Source organism: Cygnus atratus, chromosome 11 (genome assembly GCF_013377495.2).
Source record: "Cygnus atratus isolate AKBS03 ecotype Queensland, Australia chromosome 11, CAtr_DNAZoo_HiC_assembly, whole genome shotgun sequence".
Taxonomy (NCBI): Eukaryota; Metazoa; Chordata; class Aves; order Anseriformes; family Anatidae; genus Cygnus; species Cygnus atratus.
Window position 1 is genome coordinate 7,116,900 of NC_066372.1, and position 15,057 is coordinate 7,131,956.

Genomic DNA, 15,057 nt, shown 5'->3' on the forward strand with positions numbered 1-15,057 from the left:
ACGTAAACTTATTTGTTAGCGTGGCAAGAGCTAGAATTTTTGTTTTTCAGGTCTTGTTAATGAGCATGGTTACAGTTACGAGCAGATGAGTTCTCAGTAAGCCTAGCTTTTGGCTGCAGTTCAGTTGTTGAATGTAAAAACTGGGGGGGTATGCACTGGAAGTGCCTACATAGCATAATGTATGATGTCCTGATGGCTTTCCTAAGCAAAGTTATTTTTAGGGCAACGAGGCAGGCAGTATCTCTACAGGCGTTACTGTGCGTATGTGGCTTGTGAAACATGATTTGTAGTAATAGGTTTCTCAGTGAAGAAGCTACAGCTATCAGGAGCCCTGGATCTTACATGTTGCTGTTTGTTGGACTTCACTCCAGCTGTATGCAATCTTTGTGAATCACTAATGCCTCATGCAGGTAGCTGGTTGACCAGTAACATCACTCCTTAGAGAACTGAAAAAAATTAGGACTAATTGTAGAATCTCTTCTGTTAGGACCTGAACAGACCTGCCCAGAAACCCTACAGCACTTTAGCTTTGAATACCTCTGTGGGCATTATTTTATAACTTGCTAGGCAACATGCTGTTAAAATCTTGCTATTGCTTTAGTTAAATTGATATCTACTCAATTTTAAGTGACTGAAACCCAGAAGTATTGTCATTGTTGGTTGTTGTCTTCTATGCACCAGTTCTGGTGCATAGGTCTAGAGGTAGCTCTATAATTGTGTACTGCATCTGCAATATGTTGGTTAGAGCTTGGAGAATTTACAAGCTTGTTAGGTATCAAACAATGGTTTGAAAATAGTTATGTCCCCTGGCTGGACTAGTGGGGAAACTCCAGCTGCACAATTGAAAGTATAGTGGAAAAACCCTAAGGAAGTAGACTTGAAAGTGAGTTGAACAGTCCATGTCGTCGGTTCTTGATCCTTAAGGTCAAAGGAGATGTGCCTACAATTTTCCCTTACCTGTTCATGCATGTGGGCATGATGCATATGTATGTGTGCACACATAGCTAACCTCAAATAAGCAATTGCTGTGTCTTCTGCTCTGTCCAGTAGAAGAATGGATTTACAAAAGCTGTGGCCTGACATTGTAGATATCCCTGTGAAAGACCCAGGTTGGTTTGATATCTGATGTCTACTTGTTTCTCCCTCTGTTTCTTCTCCTAGCATTACCAGGCTCCCCAGATGAAGTCAGGAGGGTCTGTAGCTCAGGCTTGGCATTGATTTGGTTGGTATCTGTGCAATCAACTCCATTCACAGAGCTGTTTCTTGTGTGTGAATGAAGGTGGAAATGCTGTATGCATTTTTCAGAACTATGCGACAGGACAATTTTTTTTGTCCTAAGGGCAGAAATGTAAGGTATCAGAAGTCAGTGGCATTGTTTAATAAGGGAGAAGCTGCTCCCTTATTTATAGTTACCTCAAAAATGGAGTTTTACATGTTCCTTGCGTTCCCTTTCCTCCTTAGCTTCCCACGTATCGTGGGAACTCCACATATCAACTACAGTGTGTAAGGCATCTGTGTTTTAGGAGTGTAGTGAGAAAAGAGGTTGCTTGGACTTGACCGTGTGAGAGAGGAGAGGCGAACAATGTAAACAAGAGACCTGCAGTGTGAGGTGGATGGCAATGTTGAGCAAGAAATCTAGAACATGGACAAAAAAGGATGAAATGTGAGGATGAAATGTCACTTTCTAAATGAGGGGTGGGGGTTATGGTGCCAGATGTGAGATCAGTTTTTATAGCCACTGGTAAAGCTGTAAAAGCAGCAGAGCAGTTTATTTCAAAATGTTAGGTATTTTTGGTCAGAGCTGTTTGATGGACCAGGTACCAGTATCAGGCAGTGACAGGTAAGAAGTCCTAGTAATTAGTTCAGGGTTTTGGGTAGGATGATTACACTTCTGTACTTCTGGTTCCTCGATCTTCTCCCACTCCGTGGCTGAAAATCTCTGTCTAGAGGGATTCCTCCCTCACCCTATCACAGGTTGCTGATAGAAGAAGGAGAAAAGTCCGAAGTCGTCTTCACCTGAGTTGTTATCAAGTTTAAACACTTGGAATGTGGGGAAAATCTAGACAAATGAGACTGCTTTGATATGAATTTGTCTTGTGGTTATGAACTTTTTTTGGATGTACAGAGACAGCTTTTGGACTTGAACTGTTAAATGGCTGAAATATTAAAGATGTTTTTTTTTTGGTTGAATAGCAGCTTTTGTTTTCAAAAAGCATTACAGAAACTTAAATCAACCATCTAGTCTTTAAGAGAGATTTTAAGACACTCCAAATTCTCTCTTAAGGCCAACCTCTCTTCTCTGTTAACGTGCACCCCCTGTGAACAGGTGTTTGCCATTAAGTCATGACTGTTACTTTAATTTGCTACTTCCCAACTGTTAGTTGCTGAAACTAATCTCTCTTCTTTTCACTGTTCTCCTTAGCCAATTCTCTTCTCTCTCCCATATAGCTCTTCATCTTTCCAAGAAAGGGTTATGGATTTTAGAGGTGAAGGGGAGAGTTTGCTCTGTGGTGGCCATGAACAGAAATACTGGAGCTTCTCTTGCCTCACTTAGGTCGAGAAGCAACAGGCACAAACTGAAACACAGGAAGTTCCATCTGAACATGAAGAAAAACTTCTTGACTGTGAGGGTGCCCAAGTACTGGCAGAGGTTGCCCGGACAGGTTGTGTTGTCTCCTTCTCTGGAGATATTCAAAACCCATTTGGATGTGATCCTGTGCAACCTGCTGAAGGTGACCCTGCTTGAGCAGGGGAGTTGGGCTAGATGACATCTAGAGGTCCTTTCCAACCTCAGCCATTCCGTGATTCTGTGACTGAAGAAGAGAGCAAGTGTCTGAAAGGTAAAGGATAGTGGTTTGGGTGCCTAGGGGTTTTATGGCTTTTTAAGCCATAAGGTTACAGCAGAGGTTAGCTTCTACAAGTTGGACAGCAAAGCTGCTGTTCTTCAAACATTCTAAGTGTTTTTTGCATTCATAGAGCTAAATTTTAGATGAGCTGTAATTCAAAACCGTGGAATTGGAGAAGAGTTGGTGCTGCTGATATTGTTAGCTCAAGAGCATGATGGGTTAGCTTTTTTGTAGTACTGAGTACAAATATTATTTACAGAAATGAACTGTTGTGTTGGTCATCTTACTGCTCTTCTCCCATCTCTGTTGGTGATCTCTGCCCTACTTTCAGCTTATTTGTTCTAACACTTTTCCTTAAATAAAGGAAAATAATCCAACTGAGTACAGAATAGCTTGGTAAAGAAACCCTGAACCCATATATTTTGTATGGGGAAAATAAGAAAAGCTTAAGTCATTATTTCACCTTTGGTTAAATGTATTTGAATGTGACACTACCGTAAAAATTGATGCAGTTGATTCTCCAGACCATATATGTAAGAATTTTCCTTGCAAATGTCTGGTATATGGAGCTGGTGTTAATAGAAGCAATCACTTCTTGTCACTTGAAGTACTGCAGTGAGATGCCTTTCATGCTTACAGAAAGTGCTTGTCTCAGATCTGAAGTATAATCTTTTTCAAATCTACTTTTTGCTGCAAAACAACAAATTCCTTAGGGAAGCCTTACTGGGAATTTTGAAATGGTCTGTGGAAACAAGGCTAAAACCTTTGCATATACAGGTTTTACAATAAGATTGGTTGGGGGGGAGGGAGGAGGGTGTTAACAGTGGAACCTTTTCGGTTTTAATGCTGTTCTGATTCTTTGCAGTGCAATCAAAGTTGCTGGTCTCAACATGCTCGTTAATATGTGAACAATTATCTGACACTCAAGTAGACTGAAAGCATCTGTTTCAAGCTGCTAGTAAATATGTTTGTGGTATATCCAGCACTTTTTTTAAGGTGGAGAACAGTTAATGCATTAACTCTTCAGCTTTGACAACTTACTGACAAACTTGTATCTTGTAAATGTGAAGCCGCTAATAGTTGAAGACCTTTATGCTGATGCATTCCAGTTGCCTTGCACAAATGTGTGGGGTGGGCCTTCATTCTGTGCTTGAAACTTATAAACAAAGCCCCTATTTATTCCAAATGAATGGCAGCTAAATAAAGTAGGCTGCAATAGTTTTATCTATGGCATTTGTAGGGAGTTAAGGCTTAAATGAGAGCTGGGAGGACAAAGCCAGCTATCATTCCAGAGCAATGTAGCTTCCAAATATGCCTGGTTTTGTTGTAAGCCAGGCTGTTTTCTTGTGTTCATGAAGGTCTGTGCTGGGTAACAACCTGTACTGTAGACTGATGATGAGGACCTTTGGCACCTATAGCATCTGTGAAACTAGAAAGATAGGTTCATATGTTTACAGGGAACCTGCATATTCAGTGCTCCTTCAGCTATCATAAAACATCTTGCTAAGACATGATAAATTCGGTTGTCAGTAACATATAAGCTACTGGGAAAATTTGACATGTTTCAACACTGTGAAGATGTTTCATATTAAATGTTCTAAGGATAGGATGGTGAATCTTTTGCTATCCTACACTTTAGCTTCTTTAGCTACCAGTATAGAAAGGATGTGCATTCTCTGGTTACAACTGTACAGCTAAGAAAATAACGTGCAGTCTCCCCAGCTATGAAAAAATCATTCTTAGGCACAAATGTAGAAAGCAGAGGTGACTTATCATATCCAGTAGGTTAATAAAACACTATTCCATTCTACATGTGTCTTGAAGCCTTTTATAAGCATTGCAGTGAAGTATCTGTAGTCTTTGTGTAAATTCATTAGTCTTATTCCTTTCATTCCAGTGGATACATAATATAAATGGTTTGGGCTGAAATTGAAGTGAGTGATTTTGGGGAGTAAAGTAGCATGATAATTTCTTTAAAAGAAGAGATAAGCTTGTGCCATCTGCCTTTGGCAGAAGTTGCCATAAATGCTCTTCTTAACTTGAATATAAACATAACACTGATTATGTTGCAAAAGCTGTGATGGTGAAGTCTGTTAAGCAGATTTGCACAATCCTTTGCCTGAAAAAGCTCATTCGCATGAAAAATAACATCCAAGTTCACGTTTTCCAGTACAGTTGACAACAGTGAAAGAAATAGCCCAACTTTGAACTTCTTTGTTGTTCATAGACTTGAACAATAACCTTATCCGTTAGAGAACCTCTTTGAGCTATTTCCTGCTTCCTTTAGAGCATCTGTGCTTGGATACTTTGTCATAAAGGGTTGAAAAGACTGGGTCAGCACTGTGGGTCTTCTGGGTATCCTTCTCCTTAGACTGCAAAATCTGTTCTGGTATGCTGTGTCTCCCTCAGCTCGAGCAAGAGCAGTTTTGCTTTGCTGTTGACTTCCTGTACTTAGGTTGTATCATCCTGCTGTAGGAACTGTTACCAGGATGAAGAGGAGGCTTTAGTCTTTTTTGTTACCATGGGTCTTTCAGGCCTACCTTGTATCCTGATAAGCACCATGTCAGGAAGGAAGCACACAGTGCATGTAAGAAATGCTTCCTGATACAGGACCACTTCTCTAGTCTGAGGGTGCAATTTCAAGGAGGCTGGTTTAGATCAAACCAAGGTCAGTTGCTGTCTGTTCTTCCTCCTTTACCCCTTGTACCAGTCCTAGTATTGACCTGACTGCTTGTTAGGATGGAGATGGTGATGTCCCCCAGCATTATGAGCTTCCAACTTGGATTGGTGAAACAAGTTGCTTCTGGAGCGTAATTATGATGCTGAAGTTTGCTTTAGTGCCTTCATGTGGGCTCAGTTATGCATCATTGCTTTCCTGCAGCTGGCATCACTCAGTTTTTCTGTTTGCATTATTATTCTGGTTTGTCTCCTTCCTCTGGGAAGGAAATAGTTATTTGAACAGAGTTTGGTTTCTTGTGTAATTGTTTTAAATTAACTTGTAGAACGCAAACACTTGTAATGGCCAGTGTTCTGTTCATGTGTTTCTTGATACTTATTTTCATCTCTACTAAAACTTGAGTGAAACTGACAGGAAGAGTGGATAGATTTAAAACAAATAAAACAGCAACAATAACCAAACCTAGTGGGAGCAAATTTCCTACCGGGGACAGTTATTCTTTCTTAGCCATTCCTATGTCTTGTATAATTTTTTAAAATAAAAATAAAATTCCTGATACTTGATTTTGTGTATCAATGTTATTTCACGTGACTTTTATTATCTATTTTTGTGTTCTCCTAACTCCTTTCGAAAAACAGCAAAGGACAAGAGAAGAGAAAATAAAGGTTTTTTCAGCTGAAGAAAAGTTAGCTGTTTTAAAGGTTTGAAGGTTGTCTTATTTTGTACATTTTAGCTAGTTTGAATAAGAGGTGAAAAAACAACTCTCAAATGTCACGTATTGCTGTGGGTAAACTTTTTGCTACCTTGCTGACCTGGGCTGAGTTGTATGGGCATAGTAACAATGATGAACGTTCTTGACACATGAACCTAAACACAGGTTGTATGAGAAGTAAAACAAGTAATTCATTGTAACCCTCTATAGAACCATCCAGATGGCAGTCTGCTGCTGCTCTGAGTGTTGCTCTGAGAATGCCTCTGTTTTTACTTTCATAACTTCTGGAGCTAGAACAATGTATGGGAGAAGGTGGGAAGAGCGGACCTGAGGTACCCATTTTGAGTGCTAATGCAATTGGCTCAGTAATCTTCACAGTTACACTGCCATTTCCATCTTAATGGTTTTAATGGAAGTAATTTTTAAATAGCATTTGGTGATTTCTTAATTGAGGCATTGACTGAGCTGACAAACATGTTTCTTGTGCTAGGGGCCCCAGAGCTGAACACAGGGCTTCAGCTGGGGTCTCATGAGAGCAAAGCAGACAGGGAGAATCCCCTCCCTCGCCCTGCTGGCCGTGCTGCTTTTGGTGTAGCCCAGGATATGGTTGACTTTCTGGGCTGCAAGTGCACATTGGTGGTTCATGTTGAGTTTGTTATCAGCTAGCACACCCAATTCCTTTTCCTTAGGGCTGCTCTCCATCTATTTTCTGCCCTGTAGTTGTGTTTGGGATTGCCCTGACTCAGGTGCAGCAACTTGCACCTAGCTTTGTTGAACTTCATGTAGGTGCACCCCTCAAGCCTGTCTAGGTCCCTGTGGATGGCATCTCTTATTTCCACCGTGTCAACTGCGCCACGCAGTGTGGTTGTTGGCAAACTTTCAGTACTGTTTACAGCCAATTGCTAATATTTGAGTGTAGAAAGACTCCAAATACTTACTGTTCCCTGATCTGTGGTGGCCTTCAGGTGTGCAGGAGATAGCATTTCTGAATGTTCATTGTTAAATTTTGTAGCATAATAATGCATTCTCTGTCTTCATACAGAGTTGGTAGTTACCTGTTTGGGGCAGCCAAAACAACCTGGGCATGAAGTAGTACTACAAGGGTATAGTGTGTCCACCCAGTGCTAGAACAGCACTGGCAGTCCTGCATTGTCCCACATTCTCATCCTATGGATTGATGGAGGCTTACAGTTGTGGTGCTATAACCTCAGAATTCAATATGGCTTTGATACTCAGGCAGTATTTCACCAACATCTCTGACAGCTTATCAGTATTTAACTAGACTATAGCTAAAAATTGTGTTAAACTGAAATACTACATTTTCAGAATGCTATTCTTATAACTTGGAATTCAAACTGACCAAATGTGCAAGTTGAATGTTACAGGACAGTATCAGGACTGTTACTGAGAGTCGCTGATGTTGGAAATGACAGCTGTTGTTTTTGTAAGCTTTTGTGCACCAAAACAAAACAACAAACAACTCCAGGGTTGGAATACTATGTCTTTGCAGAATTGAATGCTTAAAGCAGGTTTTTCAAGTGGGTATGCCTACTGATATAGGTGTGAGCAAATAACCAGCAAGGAAGGTGTTTAAGAGTGGTTATTGGCAGTGTAAAAGATTGTGCTGCAGTAGAAAGGCCAGTAATTCGTCCTGTTAGCTCTCAAATGTGTTAGGAAAAAGAACATAGTTCATCACTTATCACTTTCTTTTTTAAGTAAATGTGAAGCTACAAATTCTAGTCCTGGTAGGTGATGGAAATCTAAATTTTGTTCTGTGACATGGAGGTGTAAAGTTTTTCTTGTGATGGTGTTTTTTTTTTTCTTCTCTCTTTTCTTCCAGTGCTGGAAAGGGGTATCTCAAATTGTGGCAAGTGCTGCTGAGGTCCCTTAAAGTGAACTTGTACCTGACGTGTAATTAGCAAAGCACTTGAAGCAACTGAAAGATTGAGTAGAGGGAGGAATGTGCTTGTGTGAGCCAATTAGACATGAGAATGAATGTGTGGGCTGCTATGAGGGATGGGGGGTATGATGCCACTCAGTCAAAGTGGTAGCTTTTGCTTTGTGCGGCTGAGCAACTGGTAAGCAACACTAATGACTGCTTTGACATCTCTTGGCAACCTTGTGCCTGCACTGGTAGAAGGCTGGATGTGAAACGGTGGTGAGAAGGGAAGATATTTCTTACAACATTTTAACTGTTCAGTGTAAGATTTCTGGTAGTTGAGCTACTTAAAACCAACAAAACAACAACAACAAAGTCCAACAAAACTACAGTTTTGTCTTAGTAAAATAAGGGAGGTAACTGCAGATATAGGGCAAACACTGGTTGGGTTGGCTTAATTTATAACATCCTTTAAATGACAAGCCTTCTGTTGAGCCACTTCTTTTACGTGGGTATCTGTGCTTTCCAGTTTCTCTTAGGATGTGCCCCATGGCACAGCTCCTGTCATTTCCAGCTGTGCAAGTCATTGCCACCTGCTGCAGTACCTGTCTCAGTATATGTGGCTGCAAGCGCAAGTGCTTGCATGGTACCAGTGAAGCTAAACAAGGTGCATGTAAATAGTTAAATTTCACTTAAAAATATGTGTTCAGAAACATTTCCAAACTGAAAGGGAACAAAGTTATTTACATTGGCCTCTGAACTGCATTGGAGTTATTTCATGTTGAGGGGAGTCACTGTAGCTTTATTTCTCTGATGTATGGGGGGCTTAAATGCAAAAGGCTGTAAATGAAGGCAGCATTAAGTCAGTGCCTGTCTGATACTGGACACTTAATTGTAATGTTGCTTGGCAGGAGGTGGAGAGGTAGTATCTTTGTGGAAGCTATTCTTAGTGTGAGAATTCGCTGCTTAATATACATTTGGGTTGGCTTTTTCAAGTTACTTAGTAGCATAAACTGCTGCTGTAGTTGAATTCAAGTATGTGAAAATAAAAGATATTACTTGTGCCTTAATGTACAATGACGCTAGCTGACAAACGCATGAAAACAGAAAAAAGAATATGACAGCATCCAATTATAGATATTGAAGAGTAAATTTGACTCCATTTAAAAAAAAAAAAAGTTTGGTAGGTGTAAGGTAACTTCTGTCACATATCTTGAACAAAAATGCTGTCTTGCTTTAGTGGCAGCTGTACAGGAGGAGTGTCACACTGTTGTCAGTACTTGTTCCTCCTGAAGGTAATGGAAAGTCCCAGGTGTTGCCTTGCTTGTACTGAATGATGGTGAGTTACCCTGGCCTATACAGCAACCCCTCACGTGCTGCAGAAGTTACCCTTAATTACAGACTTGGGCATCATCTGACATATTTGCCAGGAAGGACAAAAGTATTGTGTCAGCTAGTTAGTAGTTTTATTTTGGCACCTGCACAGGAATACTGGAAAAAAAACAGGTTGTATCTTCTCTGTACTCCTAATTTTTGTAGAGTGCTGGCTGGCAGTGAAAGCCAGGGCAGAGGGAATTTGCAAGGGCAGCACAAGGTGCATTCAGTGAAACTTGTGAAGCATCAAATACTTCTCAGTATTTTATAGTTGATACCAGTGCTTGTGATTTCTGCAGGAAATCATCTGTATTTGAGAAGGTCTGTACAATACAATACAAAGCTGCTCTGTTTGTATGCAAAGGTATCACAGAAACAGTCTTGCTTCTAGAAAGCTGTTCTTGTGTTGATTAGGATTCAAGGTGTGTTTTAAAAACTTTCTTCATTCACTATATCATTAAGCTATCCATGACAAAGCCAAGCTTTGTAAAATGCCTTTAAACTGTTGATTTGGTGATTACATAGAAGTAACTCTGAACATATGAACATGGTGTGCATAAGCAAACCCTGTAGGATTTCTTGACATGAAAACAAGCCCATGTCAGTGCTTTTTGTATACTTACGTTTAACATGAGCGTAACGTGGTTTGGTTAAGGTCTCCGACAATGCTGTCTCTGCCCAGCTGTGGAGGCACGGAGTAAACTACAAGAAGTCTGAAACAAAACAGATTACAGCATGGTTATCACAGTACAGAAACAGGTCAGGCAATATTAAGCAATCAGCTTATGTGCTTGAGTAGCTAAAATTTGTTTCTTTTGGATCTCTTGGTATGGGGAACGATGTGCCCTGTTGAAAGGGGTTGCCAATCCTGGGTGGCTGACAAGTGGTCCTTAACTCTAGGGACCAAATCAGTAATGCTTGGCACAAATTGGATTGACAGTCCATTAATGTCTGACTCTTGCAATAGTTTCACACACGAGTCTGCTCATTCTTCCCTATGAATTTGAAACTGCTTGTTAAATCAGTTTTAGGTCAATTATTGTCTGCTTTGGGAATAGAATCTTACCTGTTGGTGTTCTCACTGATCACAAGTAACTTAGGAGGGAAGCACTGGTGTGCCAACTTTTTCTTTTATTTGAAATCTGTGTTTACTGACTAGTACATCTGTGTTTACTGACTAGTGTAAATAGAGAAACTAGACTGAAGATAGGTATGTGCTGCTATTGAATCTAAATTTTCCTATTGTATCAGCAGCTGTAGGGTGGAAGCATGTTTAGAACTCTCCTGCCCTGAGTTGATTCTATGGACACAAGATCATAAGCTGTTTTTGTTTTTGTTTTTGTTTTTTTGTAGCTAGCTACCCACCAGTTGTTTGGACTAGCTGGCATTTTGGTAAGACAGAGGTAAGAGGCATCAATTGTAGGATGACTGAATATGGCATTTGAAGAAGCCACATTTATCAGTGTTAAACATCCAAAATGGAGCCTTTTCAGAAGTACCAACTCTATCTTTTTTTTTTTTCCCCAAAAAAGGGGGAAATCGCTGTTACTGTGTTCAGAAAACGTGGTGAGAAGGTGCTACATGTAAATTTATGCATCTCAGGAGTTTGTGCCTGGAATACTTGATGGTGATAGTTTAGTTTGTAATAGATATTTGTAGTGGAAGGGTGGGGATGAGGTAGCTTGCAAGCACATATTTTTTCTGCAAGAATCCCTCTGCTTCATTCATTTAAATAGGAATCAAATTTTGAAATTCTCATAAAGGAGTAATGTTTTAGTTTTTAACCATTCATTTTTTGGGCATCTTCTTCAAAGCTATCCCTGCTTGCAATGATGTTATTTGTAACATTAAAAACTTATGGGGTCCGTTTTTTTTCATTTTGCTTTCTTCAACACTCATTTTCACAAGTTGTACTGCAGAGGGTGTTACTTTAAGGTTTGATAACACAACTGTTTTTTTTTAAATCCTGGAATCTTGTGAATGGTATTATTGATAATGACAATTCAGTGATCACAATTGAGTATTTTTATAGTGATTATTGGAGCAATTATGACATCTAGACTTTGTAAATTTCCACTAGTTACTTACACAACAAATTGTTCTTTTTCTTTTTGTACATCTTGGAAATGAGTGATGCTGTTTGGAATACTAACCAGGTCTCTAGCTTGATGTTTCGTGGCTTTTGGATATGTGTGTAGACTGTAAAATGTATATGCTCTGGTAACTTTTGAATATTTTTAGTGATTTTTTTTCCCATTATTCAGCTTGAGTAATTCTCATGAGTTACGAAACAACTTCAAGACAGTTCTGAAAAAGCTAAGGGGAAACAAATGTATAACATGTTTGGTTGTGATAAAACAGTGAGATGATATCGATAATGACTTATCTAGTCATATGACAAGCAAGTAATATGAGGGTTAAGGATTTTTCTTAGATTAAACATGTACACTTTTCATTAATTTTTAATATGGTGAGAAGATTGGTTGTAAGGGAGATACTCAGTTCTTTCCCTAATAAGTGTTGAAGTGGTAAAGGGCAAGACTATTTATACCTGTAGTCATACACCTATAAAATTTCATATTTTAAACAATGTATTTCCAGTAGCCTTCTGAATATTAAGCGTGGGATATTAGGATTTGTGTTGAAGTCTTTTAGAAAAACTTTTTCAAGTAGATAGAAATTTTTCCCCAAAGGCAAGTTTTTAACTAGTCCTATATTCACTGGAGAAAATCGCCTTTTGTTGAGTATTTAACAGCAGAAATCTAACTTGTTTTTTTTTTGGTTTGTACATTGTTCTGTAGATTGTATATATGTATCTCTCTAGAGAGTACATTAAGTGGATGATGTGAAAAAAGACTTCATTGGTGTTGCTGGTTTGTGTACAGCACTTCATGCGTTTAAGAAAGTAAGGTGAAAGAAAAGCCTGCTTGTTCTTGTTTGGTGTTTTCACTCATGTGAGCAGCCCATCAGTGCTGTGCTTTAAGTATTTCCAGACACTGTAGGTTTGGTGGGAGAATATTTCACAAGTAGCCTGTGTATGTAGTGCTGCAGGACAGTGCTTGTGGGAGTTCAGGTGCGTGAGCTTTAGATCTGCTCTCAAAAACGTGAGGCTTTCAAAAGTGCTGCCATCTGGTCAAGTGGTATGAGCAGGCGGTTAGATTATTATGAATGCAGTGCCCAAGAAGTGGTATTGCCCATGTACAAGGACTGCCTGGCTTTCAGGCGGGTAGTATTGGTATTACAAAGCAGCCAAGACAAATCATAGAATAAGGAAATCATAGAATAAGGAATCATATTCTATGATTCTAGAATCATAGAATATAGGAAACATCTGTCGTGATGTTGAGGAAATTGTTGAATGTGAACAGCTATCACCTTGTTGAAAGGTGTCTGCTGAATAGTTTTCCACATGTAGTGATATTTCTTTCAGATCATTTTCAGTGCTGCCAGGCAGAAGGCTTTTGTGACCAGTGTCAGAATTTCAATACGTTATCTTTATACAAGTTGACTGACTGATGGCATATCACAAGTTCATTGATTAAAGGAAGTGACACTGCTTCTACTGATGTACACAGTCAGCTTGGTGGCAGAGAAGGAGCATTATTTGTCTCATTATTTGCATGAGTTGAGTATGGATGTGAGGAAGGATCCTGCCTGTCTTTTTTGCTGCATGAGGAAATAAAACCAAATGTCAACTCAAATGATCTGTATATTAATCTCTTGTTAGCGTTACTCTAGCAGACAAGGCGCATGCAATTTTCAGTTACAACTGCAGATATTTAATTAATATATAAGTCAAGGTTTTAGGATTAGTTTAGGCTTTCTCTGTGTCACCCTATATTTCTGTTGCTAAACCACGCAGTCAACAAATTTGTAGAAGGAAATAAGGTAAGGTTACAGTCTCAGGTTGGCAAGCATATGATAGTTTTAGTAAGGAGTAAAGGGAAACTAGGTAACTAAAAGTAGATTGCAATGTAGGTTTGCTTTGAATTCTCAATTATTTCTGGAGTGCCTTCAGCTTTGTTAGATAAAATTATTATTTCCCTTATTTGTAAACCTCTGAGAGGAAATGACCGTAAGTTCATCTGTCCTTGTCCATGAAGTACCTTCTTCTGCTGAGCCTTAAAACTGAAGAAAAGCTACAAATAAACTTAAGATTTTTTTAATTAAAGGGGAGAGGCTAATATCTTACATTACTTTCTTAGTTTTGTGATTACCCGGAGTAATTTGAGAATAGTTGAATCTGATCCCCTTCTGTATTGGAGGCGAAGCAGTTGGGCAGTCATGCTGTGAATGACTGATGTCTTCTGAAATGGCCAGCTTTACTATACAGATGAGCAGCAGTGCTAGACTGAATAGTAATGACAGCTGCTATAGTTTCAAGACAAACAAATGACTTCATTTCCTAGATCTTTTTGTGAAAAGCTACCCACTTGTATGATAATCCTTGAGGCCTCAAACAGCATGTAGTAGTTCAGCATGTTCATTACTGAAACTGGGAGAAATGAAACCAATGAGGAGTAAAAGGTACACTGTGTATCGTGTATCTGCATGCATATATGTGGTTGCATGTATATTTGCATCCCTGAATAACACTGTCAGTAGCTTCGAAGTTGTATTTGAATACTGCAAGTTATTTTATTTTTTTTAAAATTAATGAGCATGTTGCAAGTTCCAAAGGCAGGCATTAAAATCAGAAAAGTTCTTTGTCAGACCTATGTAATCTGGAGGTCAGCTGCTTGAAAGGGAGATGAGGTCCTGGAAATAGCACCTCAGTTGTACACAGTGCGTTTCTCCTCAAATTAATGCTTTAGCACCAATGTTCTAATGTTCACGTAGATGGAAAGTATTTCTTTTGATTGCAGTGTTTATTCTTTTACTGGCTCTAGTGTAACTTCTTTGCTTAGTTTGCTTATGTTAAGTTTAAGCCTAAAAATGTTCATTTTATGTTTGAGTTGCATGAAAATAAAATACAGCCTTTTTCAAAGTCCTGTAAGATATGGCATTTCTTAAAGGTACTTTGTTATAATTTGGACAAAACACCATAGTTTTTGACTATTTCAGTCTGTGTGACCTTCAGACTCATAGATGTCAGTGAGGACAAATGACTGGCATTTAAGGGGAACTGGATTCACAAGCAACTTCTGGGTGCATGACGACTTGCAGGTTTGCTGTAGTATTTTATCACAGTCATCTTGAAAACAATGATCATTTTCCTACAAACAAGCGTTGGGTGATGTAAAGTAGTGACGCTGCAGATGTTGAAGTTATCTATCAAGAGTTTCTTTTTTCTATTCACATCTCCACTATGCACATTCTCAGGAGTGTTGACCAATCCCTGTAGTTTTCCAATTCCTGGTATAGGTTTGGATAGCAGTTGCTGCTGTCAGGTCACTCTGGCTAAATTCTGCAATATAAACTGTGCTGGTTTGTTAATAACTTCACTTTGAAGGACTGGTGTATGGGTCATTTTACTGCCATATTTCAGGCTTTTTCTTTGTCATTGGGTTTGGTGTGCCTGTCATCTTGAAGAGTGCTGTCATAACTTGATATTTCTTTTGCTAACCTT

At 39.2% G+C, this 15,057-nt stretch overlaps 1 protein-coding gene across 1 annotated transcript in view; it reads left to right on the forward strand.

The window, feature by feature from the left end:
- Window positions 1-15,057, forward strand: part of TLN2 (talin 2) — a 177,238-nt gene that overhangs the window by 17,231 nt on the left and 144,950 nt on the right. The gene's annotated exons all lie outside the window — the stretch shown is intronic.